Here is a 19,668-nt window from a genome sequence, read left to right on the forward strand (position 1 = left end):
TCTGTATGTATTTATTTCCTGGGTTTCATTTCTTCCTTGTGAATTCTTAACTTTGGGTATGCAAATTCTCTATTCATCTTGTTTTTGAATAATGCAGCCTCACTAATACGTGAATGCTTTTTGCCATTAGCTTCAAATATTCATGCCAATAGTTGGTATCAGATTAACATAACAGGTAAAAAAATGACTCCAAAATCAATTATATCCAGGTTTGCAGTATTTTTTATATCCGCAGTAAAGTTTAGTATATCTCCTTCTCTGTGAATGTACATTGATTTTTTGTAAATTGAAACACAATGCTCATACAAAAAATTATAACCCTTTTATTTATTTATTTATTTATTTATTTATTTTTAATTTTTTTTTTTTAACGTTTATTTATTTTTGGGACAGACAGAGACAGAGCATGAACTGGGGAGGGGCAGAGAGAGAGGGAGACACAGAATCGGAAGCAGGCTCCAGGCTCTGAGCCATCAGCCCAGAGCCGACGCGGGGCTCGAACTCACGGACCGCGAGATCGTGACCTGAGCTGAAGTCGGACGCTTAACCGACTGAGCCACCCAGGCGCCCCCCCTTTTATTTATTTTTAAATGTTTATTTATTTTGAGAGAGCACACATGTGTGCGCACGCGCAAGCAGGGGAGGGGCAGAGAGAGAAGGAGAGAGACTCCCAAGCAGGTTCCACACTGTCAGTGTGAGCCTGATGCAGGGCTCAATCTCACCAACCACAAGATCATGACCTGAGCCAAAATCAAGATTCAGGTGGTTAGCTGACTGAGCCACCCAGGTGCCCCAATTATAACCCATTTAAATACAATTCAGTGGTTTCAAGCATATTCATGAGGCTGTACAACCATCACTTCATTTCTGGAACATTTTCATCTCCCCATAAAGAAACCCTATACCCATTAACAGTCACTATCCATTTTTCTTTCCCACTGCTCCTGTTCACCACTAATTTATTTTCTGTCTTTATGGATCTCCCCATTTTGGACATTTCATATGGCCTAAAGTGTCTGGTTTCTTTCACTCATGTTTTCAAGGTTCATCCATTTTGTCCCATGTCTCAATTCTTTATTCCTTTGTACGGTTGAGTAACATTGCATTGTGTAGATGTCCTAAACTTGTTTATCCATTCATTTATAGATATTTAGTTGCATCTGCTTTTTGGCTACTATGAGGAAAGCTGCTATGCACATTCATTTACTAGTATTTGTGTGAACTGATGTCATCAATTCTCTTCTGCATGTACCTAGGAATGAAATTGCTGGGCCATATGGTAACTCTATGTGTACCATTTTGAGGAACTGCCAAACTGTTTTCCACAGCAGCTACACCACTTTAGCTTCCCAGCAGCAGTGAGTGATGGCTCTAATTTCTCCACATCCTTGCCAACACTTGTTCTTGTCTGTGTTTTTTTTATTATAGACATGCTGTTTGCTGTGAAATGGTATTTCATTGTGGTCTTCATTTGCATTTCCTTAATGACTAATGATGTTGAAAATCTCTTCATGTGTTCAGTGGTCAAGTGCAAATCTTCTTAGGAGAAAATGTCTACTCAAACCGTTTGCCCATATTGGGCTTTTTGTTGTTGTTTTGCAGAATTCTTGATATATTCTAGCCACCAGACCCTTTACAAATTATTTGTCAATATTTTCTGCCATTCCATGGGATACTTTGTCACTCTACTGATGATGCCCTGTGGAGCACAGGTTTTTTTGTTTGTTTCCTTGTTTGTTTTAATGTAGTCTAGTTCATCTATCTTTTCTTTGGCTGGTTGGGTTTCAAATTTTTTTTTTTTAATGTTTATTTATTTATTTATTTTTTTTTTTTTTTTAATTTAACGTTTATTTATTTTTGAGACAGAGAGAGACAGAGCATGAATGGGGGAGGGGCAGAGAGAGAGGGAGACACAGAATCGGAAGCAGGCTCCAGGCTCTGAGCTGTCAGCACAGAGCCCGACGCGGGGCTCGAACTCATGGACCACGAGATCATGACCTGAGCCGAAGTCGGACGCTCAACCGACTGAGCCACCCAGGCGCCCCTGGCTGGTTGGGTTTCAAAAGTGTCGTATCTAAGAAACTGGTGCCTTATCCAAGATCATGAAGATTTACACTTATATTGTCCTTTAAGAGTTTTGAAATCTTAGTTCTTATTTAAGGTCTTCAACGCATTTTGAGTTAAGTTTAGTTTACGGTATGAAGTAGGGGTCAAGCTGCACTAGCACCACTTTTTAAAAACATCAATTTTTGAATTGCTTTGGCACCTTTAACAAAAATCAGTTGACTGTAAATGTATGTAAAATGTGTTTTATTTCTAGACTCTTAATTCCATTCCACTTATCTATATGTCTACCTTTATGCCATTACCACACAGTCTTGATTATTATACTTTGTATTAAATTTTGACTTGGAAAGTGTGAGTCCTCCAACTTTGTTCTTTTTCAAGAGAGTTTTGGCTCTGCTGGATCCCTTGAATTCCCATATGACTTTTAGGATCAGCTTGGGAAATACTGCCGTCTTGACATGAGAAGTCTTCCTATTCATGAACATGAATCATTGTTATATTTATGTAAGTATTCTTTCATTTCCTTCAATGATGCTTTTAAGTTTTCCTATGGTTGCCCAGGGGATTATAAATAACATCTTAACTGATAACAATCTAGTTACTTTAACATGAGTTTAATTTCAATACTATGCTGAAACTTTGTTCCTATACTGCTTGATTCTCCTCTTGTTCCTCTGTGTCATTACTAACATATAAATTACAACTTTATGTTCCATGTGCTCATCAACACAGATTTATGGTTGTTCATGTATGCAGATATCCTTTAAATCAGAGAGGAGAAAAAAAGAGTTATAAACCAAAATACATTTTTACTGTCTTATGTATTTACTTATATAGTCACCTTTACTGGTAGTTACTATTTTTAATGTGGATTTGGTTTACGGTTTAATGTTCTTTTATTTCCACTTAAAATATTTTCTTTAGTAATTTCCTGTTGGTCTCCTAATGACAAATTCTCTGTTTTTATTTATCCTGTAATATCTCTTTTTCCACCTTCTTTTTGAAAAATGCTTAGGCTAAATACAGAATTCTTGGCTCAACTGGTTGAAAAGACTTTTGGGACATTACATATACCGTCTTGCTGCCATCTGGTTTCCATGGCTTCTGATGGGAAATCAACTGTCAATCTTATTGATGATCCCTTATATGGAATGAATTTATTTTCTCTTGCTGCTTTCAAGACTTTGTTTTTGTCTTTCAACAGTTTGTTTATGGTGCGTCTAGGTATGAATATGAGTTTATTCTACTTGAAGTTTGTTGAGTTTCTTGTATATTCAGAATAATATTTTTCATCAAATTTAGGAAAATTGGGACCATTATATATTTAATAATCTTCCCTGTTGGCTCTCTCTTCTCCTTGTGGAACTTCAATTATGACTATGTTGACATGCGTATAAGTCTCTGTTCATTTTTCTTCATTTTTATCTGTTCCTCAGTGTATATAACCTCAATTACTTTATGTTCAATTGTGCTGAATTTTCTGCCTGCTCAAATCTACTATTATGTTCCTCTAGTAAATTTTAATTTCAGTTAGTGTACTTTTCAATTCTAGAATTGCTACTTAGTCCTTTTAGTTAATTTCTGTCTCTTTATTGCTATTGGCTACCTGGTGAGACATCATTCTTATGCACTCCAATAGATTATATTTTCTTTGACTATAATTAAAATAAATGATTTCAAGTCTTTGTCTAGTAAATCCAATACATGAGCTTCCTCAGAGACAGTCTCTATTGACAGCTCTTTTTCCTGTTAATGTACTGTACTTTCTTGGGTTTTTTTTTTTTTTTCTTGTAAGCCTCATTATTTATCGGAAATTGAACATTTAAAGAATAACATGGAGGGGCGCCTGGGTGGCTTGGTCGGTTAAGCGTCCGACTTTGGCTCAGGTCATGATCTCACAGTCTGTGAGTTCAAGCCCCGCGTCGGGCTCTGTGCTGACAGCTCAGAGCCTGGAGCCTGCTTCAGATTCTTTGTCTCCCTCTCTCTGACCCTCCCCCGTTCATGCTCTGTCTCTCTCTGTCTGAAAAATAAATAAACGTTAAAAAAAAAAAATTAAAAAAAAAAATAACATGGAAACTCTGGAAATTAGGCTTTCATCACACCCTATGTTTTGCTATTACTACTGAGTTTTGTTTTGTGACTGGGTGTGTGGTTGGTGGTGGTGGTGATGCCTGTGGTAATGGTTTTGTTGGTTTAATGGCTTTCCTGAATTAACTCTGTTAAGTCCCTATTCTTTTATACTTGTGGTCACTGAAGTCTCTGCCTAGTTAACATCATGGTCAGCTAATTACTGGACAGATTTTTATAAGTATATAAAACCAATAAGTCTACCAAGCTTTGTTGAGGGGCTCTGTGTATCTGCTGGGGAACACCGTTAGTACTTAGCCAGTATTTGACAATTCTACCTTATGTTTTACTTCCTGCTGCCAACAAACCTCAAGGTAGGCCACAGTTGAGAACTTAACGCCTTCTCAGATATTTCCTGAACATACACGCATCCCTGTGCATGCACATAAACTTTATATCCTTGTGATTGTGTATGTGAGCTTTTTAAAACCCCTATAGATATCTCCTTTCCCAGCTTTTCCTTTAAAACTTTTTGGTTAGCCTGTGGTTTTCTCCATAGTCTGTTATTTACTGCTTCAGACAGACACAAAGGTAAGCAGTTTAATTCTAATTGTTTTTGACAAATTCTGCCAGGTTAAAGGATTTTTTTCCATTATAGGAGGTCCAAGTCAAGGCAAATTAAGACTGTCTTGCAAGCAGGGTCTTTCAGGGAACGACTAGATAGGTCAAATAATGATAATCTATGGGAATGAAGTTTAAAGGAGCTTCAACTCTGTTTCTCTTCTAGTTGCTACCAGGCTGCCATATTTAACTATGGGCATGGGCTCTAGGTTTTCTTTTTTTTTTTTTTTTTTTTTTTTTTAACGTTTATTTATTTTTGAGACAGAGAGAGACATAGCATGAACGGGGAGGGGCAGAGAGAGAGGGAGACACAGAATCGGAAGCAGGCTCCAGGCTCTGAGCCATCAGCCCAGAGCCTGACGCAGGGCTCGAACTCACGGACCGCGAGATCGTGACCTGAGCTGAAGTCGGACGCTTAACCGACTGAGCCACCCAGGCGCCCCAAGGGCTCTAGGTTTTCAAGGCAACCAGCTACCACATAGTTTACGGGTGGGAAGAGAGCAACAGGACAAGTTAAAATGCCCTAAGAATAAGGCTCACTGTTTTTACTGAGATCCAACCATTGTTACTGAATAAACACTTCCCATATAACTAAAAGCCTTTTGTTAATTTTCAGAGTTATAAAAATGTTGATTCTATTTATTACCAATATTTTTGTAGATTTTATGGAAGACAGAATTTTCAGAGATCCTGCCATATTTGCTGACACCAATGACATTAATAATTTTAGAGTAAAAATGCATAAAATGTAAAATATTGGTCTGAGGGGAAATTAGAAAGTCTTAAAATTTCATCTTGTTTTATTGTTCAATACCTCCCATGAGGAAACAATATGTTATCTGTGTAATACTATAACTTTGTGAACACTGTGCATATTCATTTTCCTGAGAATTTTGTGAAGGCATAAAATGGTCTATATTATATTAAACATAAACAGGAAGATGTTTTCTGAAGATGCCTATTTCTCAGAATGGCAGCTGTACCTTGGAGACAGGGACCAGCTATTTAGGATAAATAAATTACTTCAGGCCTAGACTTAGAATTCAAGAAATGTGGTAAAATAAGCCTTGACTTAGGTGTTTCATGTTTAAGATAGGGCTTGGAATTTGGTGAACTATTGCAGGAGGTAAGAGTAGAATTTCCCATTGTGGAGTGGTAGCCCCAAGGAGCAAGCCAGCCAGGGTGAAATCAGTACTTTTTGTTATTAACCAGACTACTTGTGATACCAATATTGACTGTGTTTATTTTCCTTGTATTACCATTGAAGGTGAGATCCTTTTCTGAAAGCTAGATAAGAATGTGTATTCAGGAGAAATCTAGACTTAACCTGATCTCATCTTAAAAAAAAAAAAAAAATGGACCCAAATCAGCATTTTTTGTATTTCGGATCATGTGCAACATCATTAAACGTCCTTAGAGTCAAAGCTTATCATCAGAGGCCACAGGCATAATTTTGCTTAGGCTGCATAGTCATGAAAGGTTTCAATGTCAGACTTTCAATCTTACCTTTAGATTATATTATCTATATGGTCACTGGGTCAGAGGATAAGCACTACAGGAGTGAAGAAATATATAAGATATTGTTGCTTAAAGTGCAGTCTGTGGACAATTAGCATCACCATCTTATGAGAGATTTTCACATACATAGAATTTAAGGCATCACACTAGACCTACTGAACCAGAATATACATTTAAACAAGATCTCCTGGTGATTCATGTGCACATTAAAGTCTGAGAAGTACTGCCATAGATAATCTAGCCATGGATTGTTGAAATTTGATTGTATACACTCCATTAAACAAGGCCTTGGGGAATTTAAAAGGTTGTTTTTGATCTTTCTAGCTACTCTGCTCCTTTCAATTGCAAAAGCAACAGGGCAGCTAAAATATTTTAACCTCAATGTGGCCTCTTATAAGTTATTAGCTGAGTTATATTAAATATCATTCTATATAACGTTGCAGTAAAATTTCTATGGTGAGAAACAGAGAAAAGTCATGCTTTTTTCCCCCCAAGAAAGTTGATTTATGAATCCTAGAGAAATTCCATAGTTAAGTCATTTTATGTACTGAACAGGGTCTACACCAAGAAAGCTACTTCTTGAAAGAACTGCCAAATACCATTCTTACATATTTAATGGGCAGAGGTGAAAATGATGATAAGGAACAGTCCTACCTTGTTGCAGAGCTGAACTTTCCAAAATTTATTGAATATATGAATTGTCACATTATATGAGAAATTCAGTAGTAGGTTGTCCAGGCGTCTTGGGAGGAAAAGCCCTGTAAGATAAGGAAGATCAATGGAAATCAGGAGCATCTTAAATCAAGTTCGCTAAAAGCAGAGCCTGAAATGGGGATTCAGATGTATGGGATGTATTGCAGGAGGCTTCTCCAGTGAAGGGGAGTAGGGGAAGCAGGATGGGCAGGGAAAGCACATGAGCAATGTGGTATGAGCTGATGTGGTATCTAACTTCAACCTGATCCCACAAGGAGCTCTGGAGTATGAATTTCACCACAGAACCCCCTCTAAGGCCAGGGAACTAGCCTGTCCCTAAGTCAGTCAGTCATTGACTGCCTCTTGAGGATAGACATGACCTCCTTGGCTAAGGGCAAGTCCCCAGAGCAGGAGTCCTCATGACAGCCAACAGAGATAGTGGCTCCTATCTTGAGGACAGCTTGGAGGCGCATCACCAGGGCTTCAAAGGAATCATACTGGGAATGAACCGTGACTCTAAAACATCCATATTATTACCCATGAATACAAAGCTCAGTATGATCTCACAGCCTCAGAGGAGACAAAAAACAGATCTTGATATAGGGCATATTTTCCATTCATCCATATTTATTTAATCTGTATAATTTTAGCATGTATGGTGTGCATAGTGCTAAGCTGGGCCCTGTATGTTTTTTTTTAAGTTTTCAATATATGGTGTCTTATTTTGGGTTCTACTTTAAATGCAAACCCTGAAACAAGACTTGGGTACAGGTAATATGTCTGGAAAGTAACTTCAGGAAGCACAAAAGAGGGTTAGGAAAAATGAGAGAGGGAATGAAGAAAAGGTTCACTCCAAAATAGATTGTGAACTGTTTGTAGTAAAAAGCTCTCGTATAGCATATCACCACCTTGGGCAAATGGGGTTCAGTCCCATTGGTGACTTTTTGAGGAATGACTCAGAATTGTGCCACCAATTCCCATCCCTTGTTTTAAAAGGATTGTTTCTGGAGGTGTGATCTCCACAGCACAGCCTGGCTACCGTGACTTTAGGCTGTATATAACATGACTGGAAAGAAAAAAAGGGATCAGTTTAGACTAATCAAAGTTTTCATACACGAAGTAAGAATGCTCCAACTGAGGCAGATGAAAGGCTAAGGAATACGATACAAGTAGAAGAAAGGGAGTTTGAACTTGACCTGCAGAGAATGAGGTGTTATGAAGATTAATATGGGCACAGTAGACAATAAAAGCACTGATTTCTCATGATCATTGTGGCAGAAGACTGTAGCAAGATTAGCAAGCATGCAGTCATCCAACAAATATGCATTTAGCACCAACTGTATGCACAACCTTCACAGCATCAGGATCAGAGAGACAGCGCCCTAGAACTCATCCAGTGTGGTCCTCCAGCCTGAGTTAAGTCAAGACTAAGCAGCATTCCTCCAAAAGCAAATATCAGCCCTCAAATGTGGTACCAAGTTGCCCTCTCCCAAGGTTCAGGGAGACCGCCCAGCTGACTCAGGTTGATTGAGCCTGTGGGGTCCTGGGCACATCTGAGGGAATTTCTCCTACATATGGTGGGCGGGTTGGTTGCTAACCCAAAGCTCAGGAGGCCAAGGTTCTAGGTCATGCTCTGCCAATGAGCTTCACAAGCTTTACCCCTGTCTGGGACTCCATTTCTTTTTCTCTAAAAATAAAGCAACCCGACTTGGGGATGTCTGCAGCCTTCTCCTATAAAATTCTGCTCTGATGAAACCTCAACCCTCGTTTTATGGAATGAGTACCTGGCTGATTTGCCACCTCCTCAAAATCCTGCCACACCTGCAACATGTTCTTCCAGAAAGGTCCAGCAACGCTTTTGGTTCTGCCTTTAAACTAGCATGGCAAAGTCATTCCTCATATTAAAGGTCATTTGCCCATTTGCAAGGTTCATAAAGCAACAACATTCTTTTTTATTTGTTTGAAATTAGCCACCTTGTATTTCCCTTAAATAAAAATCTAGTGGAAATTCTTCACCTCATCAATTTTCATAACTCAGGAGCAAACTCAGGCATGCGTTCCTTTTGTGCAGAAAAGTTCTTCTGTGATGTGTTTTGGGTTTTTTTCTACATGAACAAATATCTCTAAATAAAGTTCTACAACATTTATTATTTTCCACTATATAATATTTTTAAAGAAAAAAAAGAAAAGAAACACTTGTGAGATGTGCTGATTGATAACAGAATAGACCATGCCTATGGAAAGCCTTTCTACTCACAATATAGAACCACTACAAAGCCAGGGAGGTGGTGGCTTACATAAACCTTAGCCATAAGGATCCAGGAATAAATAAAACACCATCCCAGATCTATAAAATGACAATAAGTGTCAGTGCTCATAAGTATTCCCAAATCCGCATAGTCAGCCACAGAATCTCAACATGCCAGGTGTTCCACCTCCAAGTCCAGACAGAGATCTAAGCTGTGCTTCTCTGAATAAACCCATCTGAGAGCATCAAGAGCACATGCTGTCCTTGAATTCTGGAGTAAGTTGGCAAATGCAAGTTCAATCAAAGGCAATAATGTAACAAGTGTTCCAAGTGTAATAATAATAAATTTCTACAGCCAAATTAATAGGACATGCAAGACCTAAAACCTAAGTGGGAATTAAAACTGCTCTTTTAAATGGAAAAAAAAAAATCAAACTGTGTAGAAAAGAGGCATCACATTAGTCACACACGCTAGAAAGGTCTAGATTCCCAAGGACAAGGGGCATTTTTTTTATTCCACTAAGAAAATAAGTGTTCATGGCTAATGTTGCAGCACTAAGTTGCACTAAGTGAAAAATTTCATTTGGTTGCTATTTTTGATAAAGAAACTGTGAATGTTCAGCAAGGGCTGGACTCCAGAGGGATCAGATCAGAAATGTCATGTGTTTATAAGAACTTAAGAGAAGGAAAGAATGTATCTGTCAGCCTTGGATATGCAGCCGTGATGCCTTAAATATTGTGCATATAACAACTCTGGAAAACATTTTCGTTTTGCCCTTTGGGACTTGAAGGAATAACTGCAAGAAAACAAAAACAACAAAGGGACGATCCATTTTACATATCTGAACTCTCTAGCAGCCACATTATTTAAAATCCTAAGTTTCATAAAAAGATTGCCTTGATAGAAACTTTAAAGGCCATTTAGTTCAAGTCGCCATCTATGCGGGAATATCTGATGGGTGTTTATTCTCAGCTTGGACACTTCAAGCAGGGAGGCAGATGGGGTCTTTGTTCACATCTCACTGCCCTGCAAAGCCATGACTGCTTATCTCCTTGCTTTTCTTCTTCCTTCCTTCCTTCCTTCCTTCCTTCCTTCCTTCCTTCCTTCCTTCCCTCTCTCTTCCCTCCCTTCCCTGCCTCTCTTTCTTTCTTCCTTCTTTCTTCTGTGCCTCCTTCCCTCCTCTCTTCTTTCTTTCCCTCTCTCTCTCCTCTCTTCCTTCTTTTCTTCCTTACTCCCTCCCTCCAACCCCACTCTCTTTCCTCATTCCCTCCCTCCTCTTACCTCTTCCACCTCCCTTCCTCTTTCCTTCCTTCACCATTTTCTTTTCCCTCCTTCTTTCTCTCCTTTCCATCACCCCTCTTTATCCTTTTCCCTTCCTTCTATCCCCATCTCCCTTTCTTCCTTTTTAAGAAACAGCCCTGATTTTGAGAAGTTTTACCTTCTGTCGTGCTAAAAATCCATTCTTTCTCGATGTCCTCATTTGTGTACAGTTCTCAGCCTCAGAACCCAACACAGTGACTCTGTTGGGCCTACAGGACCCTTTCTTTCCAAATTCTACAAAAAAAAAAAAAAAAAAAAAAACCCCATGCTTCTCCTTTCCCAGGTTCCAAATCTCTACAAAATTCACTGTATGGTTTATAAACTGGAAACCAGTTAGGGAAGGAACAAAATTTTTAATGCTTATATATTAGCTACGTTTTTATGATTTTGTTACTTTACTTTCAGGATGTCAGGAGAACTAGCCAGGTAATAATAATACAGTAGTCAAAATTATTGCACATTTACCATGTGCCCAGATAATGTACAATGTATTTACAGGGACTATCTTACAGAATTCTCTCCTCCTGCAAGAAAGCTATTTATCAGCCTTTTTGTACAGAGAAACATGCCCAGGGTGAGCCAGCTAAGAAATGACAGTGTGGGTTATTGAGCCTCTATTAATCTCCTAACCTAGTGCTCTCAACCCCTACACAGTCCTGACTTCACATGTGTGCAGTATTTAGTTTCCAAAAAGGCATTAAAGCCAACTTCTAATTTTTCCCAATTTTATAGTTAGCATCCCCAGGAGTGCCAGAAGCCCTGTTCCCACTTGTGAGCTCTGCATGCCTTAGACAGAGATACTCAGCAGCCACAAAACCCACCGGGCTATGTCTTGCTACCTCACCCTAGTCAAGGCTGCGCCCTTGTCCTGGATCACCCTCCTCACGCCTCTCTCCATGCCATGTCAGCACCCCGCCTTTCAGGCAGACCTGTGCGCGTCCAGCCTGCCCCATCATCACACCCTGGAGATCACTTCCTGCCCGCCCTTGCCTCTCACTCAGCTCAAGAAACACCCTGGCTCTGTTTGAGGTTCTTATGTGGGAGACTTCTCACCTCCACCAGATTATGAGAGCTGCCAGGGCAGAATCCAGGCACACAATAGGCCCTCAGCTCATGCATGCTGGACACGTTGATCAATGCATCTCCTTCCCTAGCATCTCCACTGAAGGCTAAGGTGCCCTTTCTCTCCTGAGCTACACACACAGCTCCAATTTCTCAAAGGAGCATGAGCACACCTCAAGTCCCAAAATCCTTGGTTGCTCGTCTGCTTTACAGCATCACCCAAACTTTGAGTTTCTTCCAGTAGCCTGCATAGAAAGAGGGATTTCGTAAGCTGCCAACAGTATATTTTGTGCTCAAATTCCTCATTCACACAAGACCAGAGAAGAAAAACAAAAACAAAAACAAAAATCCATACTAGCCCCTGGAGTGTCTCAGCTTCCAAAAGAGTTGTTATTAGAAGATTGCCCTTGACTGAGACCCTGGAGAGGAGCTAGTGCTTCCCGTGGCACATGCAACCGTGAGCAAAGAGCCCCCGAAGCATTGGGGCATAATTTTCTCTCTTAATAAAAGATTAATTCCCATGTAAAAGGCTGCATGGGGACCATCATTACTTGCTGGCAGGGCCGTTCCATTTCCCTGTGCCGTCTCTGACCTGTTCTGGAAAGCTGTATAATGTGCTGTCGGGGGCGTCATTCCAGAGATGGAGGAATGCAAATGAAACCAAGGAAGAGGTTGTGCAGACCTAGATTGAGATACCAAAGTTCTGCCCTCAGCTCTGACATTCCTATTTCCATTAATTGGTTTTCACTTCCACTTACCAGACCATCTCAAAGAGGCTTTCTCATTCTCTGTGCCATGATCAGAGTGTTATAAACACACCTCCACATGCTCTCCCTTCTGCCTGTTCACTCCCCTACTTTATAATTGGGCCAATTTCTGGTGGTGGCGGTAGCTGATACTTCTTGAACACTTTCTAAGAGACGGGCCCTGTGCTTGGAACATTACTGTGAGTTATAGCTTTTAATACTCTTAAATCCTGAGAGAGGCACCTGTATTATTATTGTAAATATATAACCGGTAATATTATATGTCATTATACATAATCAAATTAATGTTTATAAAATGTACAATGGAATGTGTGATTAAAAAATAATCATCTCTATTGTGCATCTTAGGTTGGAAAGATCATCCTGGGTCCCTCAGCTAATAAGTAATAAGCATTTCATTTAAGTCTAAGCTTTTCTAACTATTTTAAGTTCTTGCATTTAACTAGTCTGATATACTACCTGTCTGTTCATCCTTCAAGACCATGTTCAAATATTACCCTCTACATGAAGAGCCTTTTTGGTGGCAACAAAGGCGAGTGGCTTTTCTACCCTCCCTATCACACTTTTAAATATATAACAGTAAATCTGAGTCTCATCAAGGCCTATTTCAAAATAGTGCCAAAATCAGATGAAATATTAGTCCCATATCAAGAAATTGTAGAAAAGAAGGAAAAACCTTTTTGCAGGCTCTTAAAAAGATACCAAAGTTAGGTTACATTCATTAAACCTAACGCCAAGGCAAAATATCTTAAATTTATCATATAGTTCCCACCCACCCCCATCTGTTCTATGGTAGTTCTTCCCTTGCCCCTGTATAACACACTTAGCAAGCGCCATGACGTGTCTGGTCACAATTATATCATCAAAATTCCTCATCACTTTAAATCATAATAGTAATTAAAATGTCCAATCCCTGTAACTGCAAAGGCCTACATGTAGAAAGGAGGGGAGATATTCAGAAGTTTCTTTTCCTGTCCAGCTCCTCCTTCTACAGCTCTCTAAGCTTGATGTCTTACTTTTCTAGAATTAGGACATGGGAAGTTTATACTAGACTGAAACCCTTGTAAGCTGCCTTTGTATTTTCCAATAAACAAGAGCAATGCATACTGTATATATTACATAAAATAATCATCATTATATTACATAACAATATATAATATAGAAATATGTAATATTAGATTTCACTAGTATTTTTTAAAATTTAAAACAGCACACAGAAGAAATAACAGCCATCCATAATTCCACCACCCCAAATGACCTCTGTCCACATTTTGGTGTACATCATTGATTACTTCTCCTTCGTCCATAGGTTTACACGTTGCATGTGTATGTTTAAAGAAGATACTTTCTCTAGATGGTCTTTTTGAAATCTTAGCAATGATCTTTCTCTGTCCTAAGATTCTTGAGTGTGATAAGTACAAAGAAATCATAAATCACCTGTTGATAACTAGTGTAACATCTTTGCCTTCCACAAGCGGTCATGTGGACAGGTTAAGGGCCTAGACCTCAGAGCTAGACTCCTTGGGGTCATTACAAATATCCCCCCCCACCTTCCCCAACTTAGTAACAGAGTACCATTCAGTAAATGAAATCAATTAATGTTTCTATGTATATAGAACAGGTAGTATACCAGACTAATTAAATGCAAGAACTTAAAAAAGTTAGAAAAGCTTAGACTTAAATGAAATGCTTATTACTTATTAGCTGAGGGACCCAGGATGATCTTTCCAACCTAAGATGCACAATAGAGATGATTATTTTTTAATCACACATTCCATTGTACATTTTATAAACATTAATTTGATTAATTAAAATAAAACTGATTAATTTAATCCATTTTCTGATCTGTAAAAGTGGGGACTGTTATAGTAACTGTCCTCATTTTCATTGGTAGTTGTGACGCATAAAATATATAAATGATCGTGTCTGTTTAATATTGTTTGAAGAGTGTCCAGGAAATGTAAAGTTCTCTATAACTGTTAGCTATTAAGACAAGGATGATGATGCTGATGCCGACATAATTACACAGTGGGAAACACAGTTCTCGGAAGCTCCTAATTAGTGAGATGAAATGAGTATCCCCGTTGAGCGCTAATCTATTGTCTTAATTCTTTTAAAAAGTCACAATAGGTTTTAATAAACAAGGTGGAACTTAGTAGGATTTAAATTCATTTGAGTCTGATGTTTGATATATATATGTTATTTTTCCTTGCAGTGGTTTTCCATTTATCAGGGGTTTTCTGGGTCTTCTTCATGTCCCCTAAAATCTAACTAGATGACAGTAAATTGCCCTTGTCCTAATAAACTAACCCTCAGAGAAGAGAAGCTACACATGAACCTCATTGGTGCTACCAGCACTGCAGTCCACGCACACTCTCGCTAAACTCGTCTCTGATCGGAGCAGCAGAAAAAAAGGGTGAGCCTGAAAAACCAGCATCATCCCCTCCTCCCTAATCACCTGCCAGTGGAGTGGATCCCCAGAGACTGGTGTGATTGGAACATCTCTTCTAAAGCCGAGAGGCCCAAGAAGGACTGGGGCAGGCAGTAGAGGCTAAGAATTAAGAAGTGAGAATTCTTCAGGTATCAGCTGGCAGGATGTGGTGCAGAGGGGGGAGGGGAGATGTATCAGGAGACCCTGAGACTCAGTTAATGATCATGAGCCTGGATGTTTCTATAATGTTGGTCTGAGCATTTGCATGTTTTTTCTTTCCCTTGGTTATTTCCTTCTGTTCACTGGGTTTGGCTTTTGAAACATGATTAGAAGTTTTTAAGGACTGTTTTTAAGAGCATTCCACAGACTATCATCCACATTGACTTAGAACAGCCAGGGTCCTGCAAGTGGCTCCTGGAGACACCGACATGCAGGTGGTCCCTCTAAGTTAGTGGTTCTCTATCTTGGCTGCATAGTGAAAACTACCCAGGAAGCTTTTAAAAAGCCCAACGCCCAGGCTTCACCAAAACCCATTTCAATCAGGAATAGAGAAGGCGAGACCCAGGCATCAGCATTTGTTAAAAGCTCCCTGGCTTATTTCAATTAGCAACCAAGGTTGAGAACCCATGCAGTTGGCTATAGCTAAAGAGTCTAGCTCTGTCCAGACCAGTGCATTGTTTTCTGTGTACCGAAACCCTAGATCTTAGATTAGGCCCTTGATCACAAGAGGAATCAGTGAGATATGGGAGGATTGCAGAACTGGTTTCATGGCCTGAAGGTTCTGGCCATGCTCTGTCCCAGCTCTGTCACTAACTCACCTATGTAGGTTTCGATAAGTTACCAAGCCTCATTATCCTTTGTCCATTCAGTGGGAATCATAATACTAATTTTGTAAAGGTTTTGTAAAGATTAAAGGGATGAGATGAAAAGTGCTAGCACGATGCCTGGAATATGATATGTGTTCAATAATTAATACATGTTGTAGTCATTATTTGCTAAATAACGTGAAATTTTAGAAATAAAAGCATGTGTTACTGACAGGGGGACAGTAATACCATTGTCACATACACAGGATAGCACATTTGAAAAGAATATATGTTCACACTACTGATTTATTTAATGTTAACACCTGTCTTTAAATTCATAAGTACTCATGATTATAGATATCAGTGTTCTAAATGGAGGAGGTATTTCCTATGCAGGATGTGATGCAGAAAGGGAATTGAAATTCAGTGGATGCATTCATTGTGTCTGCTGAAGACCTCTAAGCGATGTGGAGATATTATTGTATCCATCTTGGCAGGTATCCAGTGGAGTAGATAAGAATATGTGCTATCATCCAAGGACAGATCAACTAAGTGGCCCAAGAACTCCTGGAGTCATAAAATCATAAAATGTTTAACTTGGAAGAGATTATATAGTCCAATGACTTTAAAATATATATACTCTTAGCAGCAGAACACTTTCCTCAATGGAAATCTTAACTGTTAATGTCCAATATTTGTGAGTAAAATTCTGTTAAAGTGAGGCTTACCTACTTCACCCCGAAGGGTTGTTTGGAGTTCTAGTGATTCCAAAGAATACACTTTGAAATTCACTGACTGACTTGCAAGCAATTATGGTAGACTGTTACTTTGATAGCATTCAGCACAACTCCCCTCTTGGTGTTTTCGCTCTTGTGTATTCTCTTCCAGCATTGAGTATGGACTTGGCCATGTGACTAGCCATGACCAGCAAGACATTAGCAAGCATGATGCAAGCAGATATGGTCCTGCTTCATGGTGTACTCACTCTTTGAACCAGTTGCCAGGCTGCAGTAAAGCTTGAGCTAGTCTACTACATGAGACTATGTGAAAAGAGAGACCATGAAGAAGAGCATTAACCAGATATATGAGTGAAGTCCTCTGGATCTTGCAGCCCCAATGTAACCTCTAAACAAATGCGGTCTCATGAGAAATTCCGAGTGAGACCAGCAATTGAACCACCAACCCAAGCCCAGATTATAGAATCACAAGGAGATAAAACGATTGTTGCTTTTAACCACTAAGTTTTAGGGTGAATGGCTACATAGCAACAGGCAACTGAAAAGTTATTTGCTAGAGCCCCTATTATATCGGTATCATCTATCCTTGTGCCTTGCATTAAAAAAGTGCTTTAATAATAAATACTGAACTAACCTGATTAACCAGCAAGTAGAATAACCATAAATATAATCAAAGTTTTTCATTCTGAACTCAAAACCTGTCTAATTTACCTGATCCCGTATCAGCGGAACAGAACCCCTAAACTCTAGATACCCAATCTAAATTCCTTAACATTCACTATATTTTGAGGTAGAAAGTGCTATTTTGGTCCCTAAGACCGAAGTCTCAATTCACAGCAGCTAAGAACAGGATGCTTCTAAACAAGGAAATAAGATACCACAATGTCCATGGACTTGTCTTAAAGGAGAGAGCCTCTCTCAAAACTTACATGCTCTTATTTTAGATAAAGTTCTCTTTTAATGTGGTTTTCTGAAATTCTGACCCATAATTGATTGGATGGAGGAGACATTTGAAGCAAGTATATTAAAACTTCAATAACAGATAAGAAGAAAATAGGAAAACTCCTTAAAAATACAGATAAAAGTATTCAACAATATTTTAAGAGTCTGGGGCTATTTGCTGTAGATATTAACAACCCTACTCACCATATGAAGTATCACAATCGTGTAATATGCCAGAAGGACTAATTAGGTATCAATGGTCTTGAGATATCAATAAAGGTTTAATATATTCTGCTTGATAATTAGTATACCTTCCAACTTGCACAATACTGTACTGTACATATGGTTGTCAATCTGCTATCTGTCTTTTTGGGAAAATTATCACTTCTACATTCCACAGCATTTCTATTTGTTCCATATGGTTCTGGTGGAGCTGAACTCCATGACCCTTAGAAAAAAAGTCCTAAACCCATTTCTGTACAAATAGTGTATTTCCTTCCATAGGCCACAGCAACTGGTTCAGGGATGGGCATGTTCCCAAGCCTGCTTCTTTAGTTTTCCCCATGATTTTTTCCCAGAGTTATACAGAAAACTGTCCCTTTCCCCTGGATCTTAAGCTCTAACGAAGCCCTGAGCCCTGGTAGGTGGTAGGAATGGAGGTGTGCTCACTAAAGCCAACTCTCTTCCACATGCAGAGAGCCTTTCTTAGAACAAAGCTAAAAAGAAGTAAGAATTGCCAAGAAATTAGAGGAAAGCTCAGTGATGACTGAGCTCCTAAATCTAACTCCTGCCTCATGCTGTGAGCATCCTAGAGAGATGAGCTTTTACAAGTCACCTTTTTGCTTAAGTCGATTGCAATTTTCTCTTGGACACAAGAGACTCTGGAATAATAAACCCATTTGACAGTTTCTAAAATGCTTTCACGTTTATCACCCATTGGTCCCTAATGGTAATCTGCAAAGTGATCAGGGCAGTTGGATGATCCCCCACTTTATCAGTAATGAAAATGCACCTCCCGTGGATGACCTTGCATCATCTACACAGCAAGTCAGATGTGGAGCCTGGCTGAAAAGTGAGGTTCTCTGACTTTTTAGTCCAGGAAATTCCCCATTTTACTCATGTCACAAAATTATTTTCTACAAACCTCTATTGATTAAATATTTTCAGGGATTAAAGAGGTAGAAATTCAGTTCTGTGGAATGCATCATTTCCCATTCTCAGTGGGGAACGGAAGCATCACTACCAGGGAGAGTATTTGAGAGGCTGCACAGTCTTTGGCACCTCGGCAACATTCAGGGATGACTCACAGTAGGAAAACAGGCTCAGAAAGTTTTAGGTTGGGTTGCTTGAATGCAGATCCCAAGATGAGGATTCTTGTGCAAGTGACTTAGTGCAGGTAAGCTTACATAAAAAGGCTAGCTAGAGAGGGATGCAGGATAGGGTCAGAGAAGGAGCCAAGGAAGGATGTGATGTCAGCGGGTGTCTGGCCTCAGCCTGATACCACTAGGAGTCTGGAGCAAAAATGGCACCAGAGTTACCTGTCCCCCACTGAGGCAAGGGGAACCAGTTTTGTGCCCTGATACCAGCCAGTCATTGGCTCTGGGCTGTCCCCATGCTGGGTTAAGGGACAAAACCTCCAAGCATTTCTGGGCAAAGCAGCTCCTCTCAACTGAGCCTATTCTCTTGAAAAGAAGCCTGGGAGCAACTCAGTACTCTTAACAAACAATACCTGTAGTAGCTGAACCCTGAGTTATGGAGAAAATTTTAGGGTGGGGCACCAGTGTGTGCTAAGAAGCCTAGGAAGGGCTCAGCCTGAAACAACACTTCTTCCCATAAGTTCCATGTGAAATATCTTATGCCACACAGAGTTTTGTTGGAATTCATCATATCTATGAGTGCCCAATCCAAGACACCTCGAAGCAGAGCTTTTGTGACAGAGGCTCTGACCTATACAGTTTGCCTTCACAATGGATCTTGGACTCCGGTCCCAGTGTCTCATCACTGCTACCACCACCATCCACACCTGGTAGTTAAATACTGTGCTTTCAAATCAGCAGACCACAGATCAGGTTTCTATGAGTGCACAGAAAGTTAGGTGGCTACTGATGGATTTATTCCCTCTCTTTCCCCAAAGAGCATGGCAAGGAAGTTTATTTATTCTTAGAATTTGAGAGAATTACCAGGGCTGTGAATTGTACCACATAATATTGGGCTAAAAAAATTCACTTTTCTTTATTTGTCAGAATTAAATAAACTCCATTCTGCTGCCTGACTGATGAAAAAGTCCATCTATTGTTAAAGTTTAGTTTTCAAAAGATGACAGAATAATGCTTAGGCAAATATAAAATGAATACACATTGAAGATTTATTCAAGTCATTAATTACTGA

The 19,668-nt window shown here is 39.4% G+C and overlaps 1 long non-coding RNA gene across 2 annotated transcripts in view; it reads right to left on the reverse strand.

Annotated features, from left to right (window-relative positions):
- LOC145715368 (uncharacterized) overlaps positions 1–19,668 on the reverse strand; it is a 569,759-nt gene that overhangs the window by 221,667 nt on the left and 328,424 nt on the right. For both annotated transcript variants that reach the window (XR_014137428.1, XR_014137429.1), the window contains 2 exons: positions 11,771–11,842; positions 6,928–7,031 (listed from right to left, as the gene is read on the reverse strand). This is a non-coding gene — a long non-coding RNA (uncharacterized LOC145715368). The remainder of the gene's footprint in view (positions 1–6,927; positions 7,032–11,770; positions 11,843–19,668) is intronic.

Source organism: Panthera onca, chromosome A3 (genome assembly GCF_046562875.1).
Source record: "Panthera onca isolate mPanOnc1 chromosome A3, mPanOnc1 haplotype 2, whole genome shotgun sequence".
In the NCBI taxonomy this organism is placed as follows: domain Eukaryota; kingdom Metazoa; phylum Chordata; class Mammalia; order Carnivora; family Felidae; genus Panthera; species Panthera onca.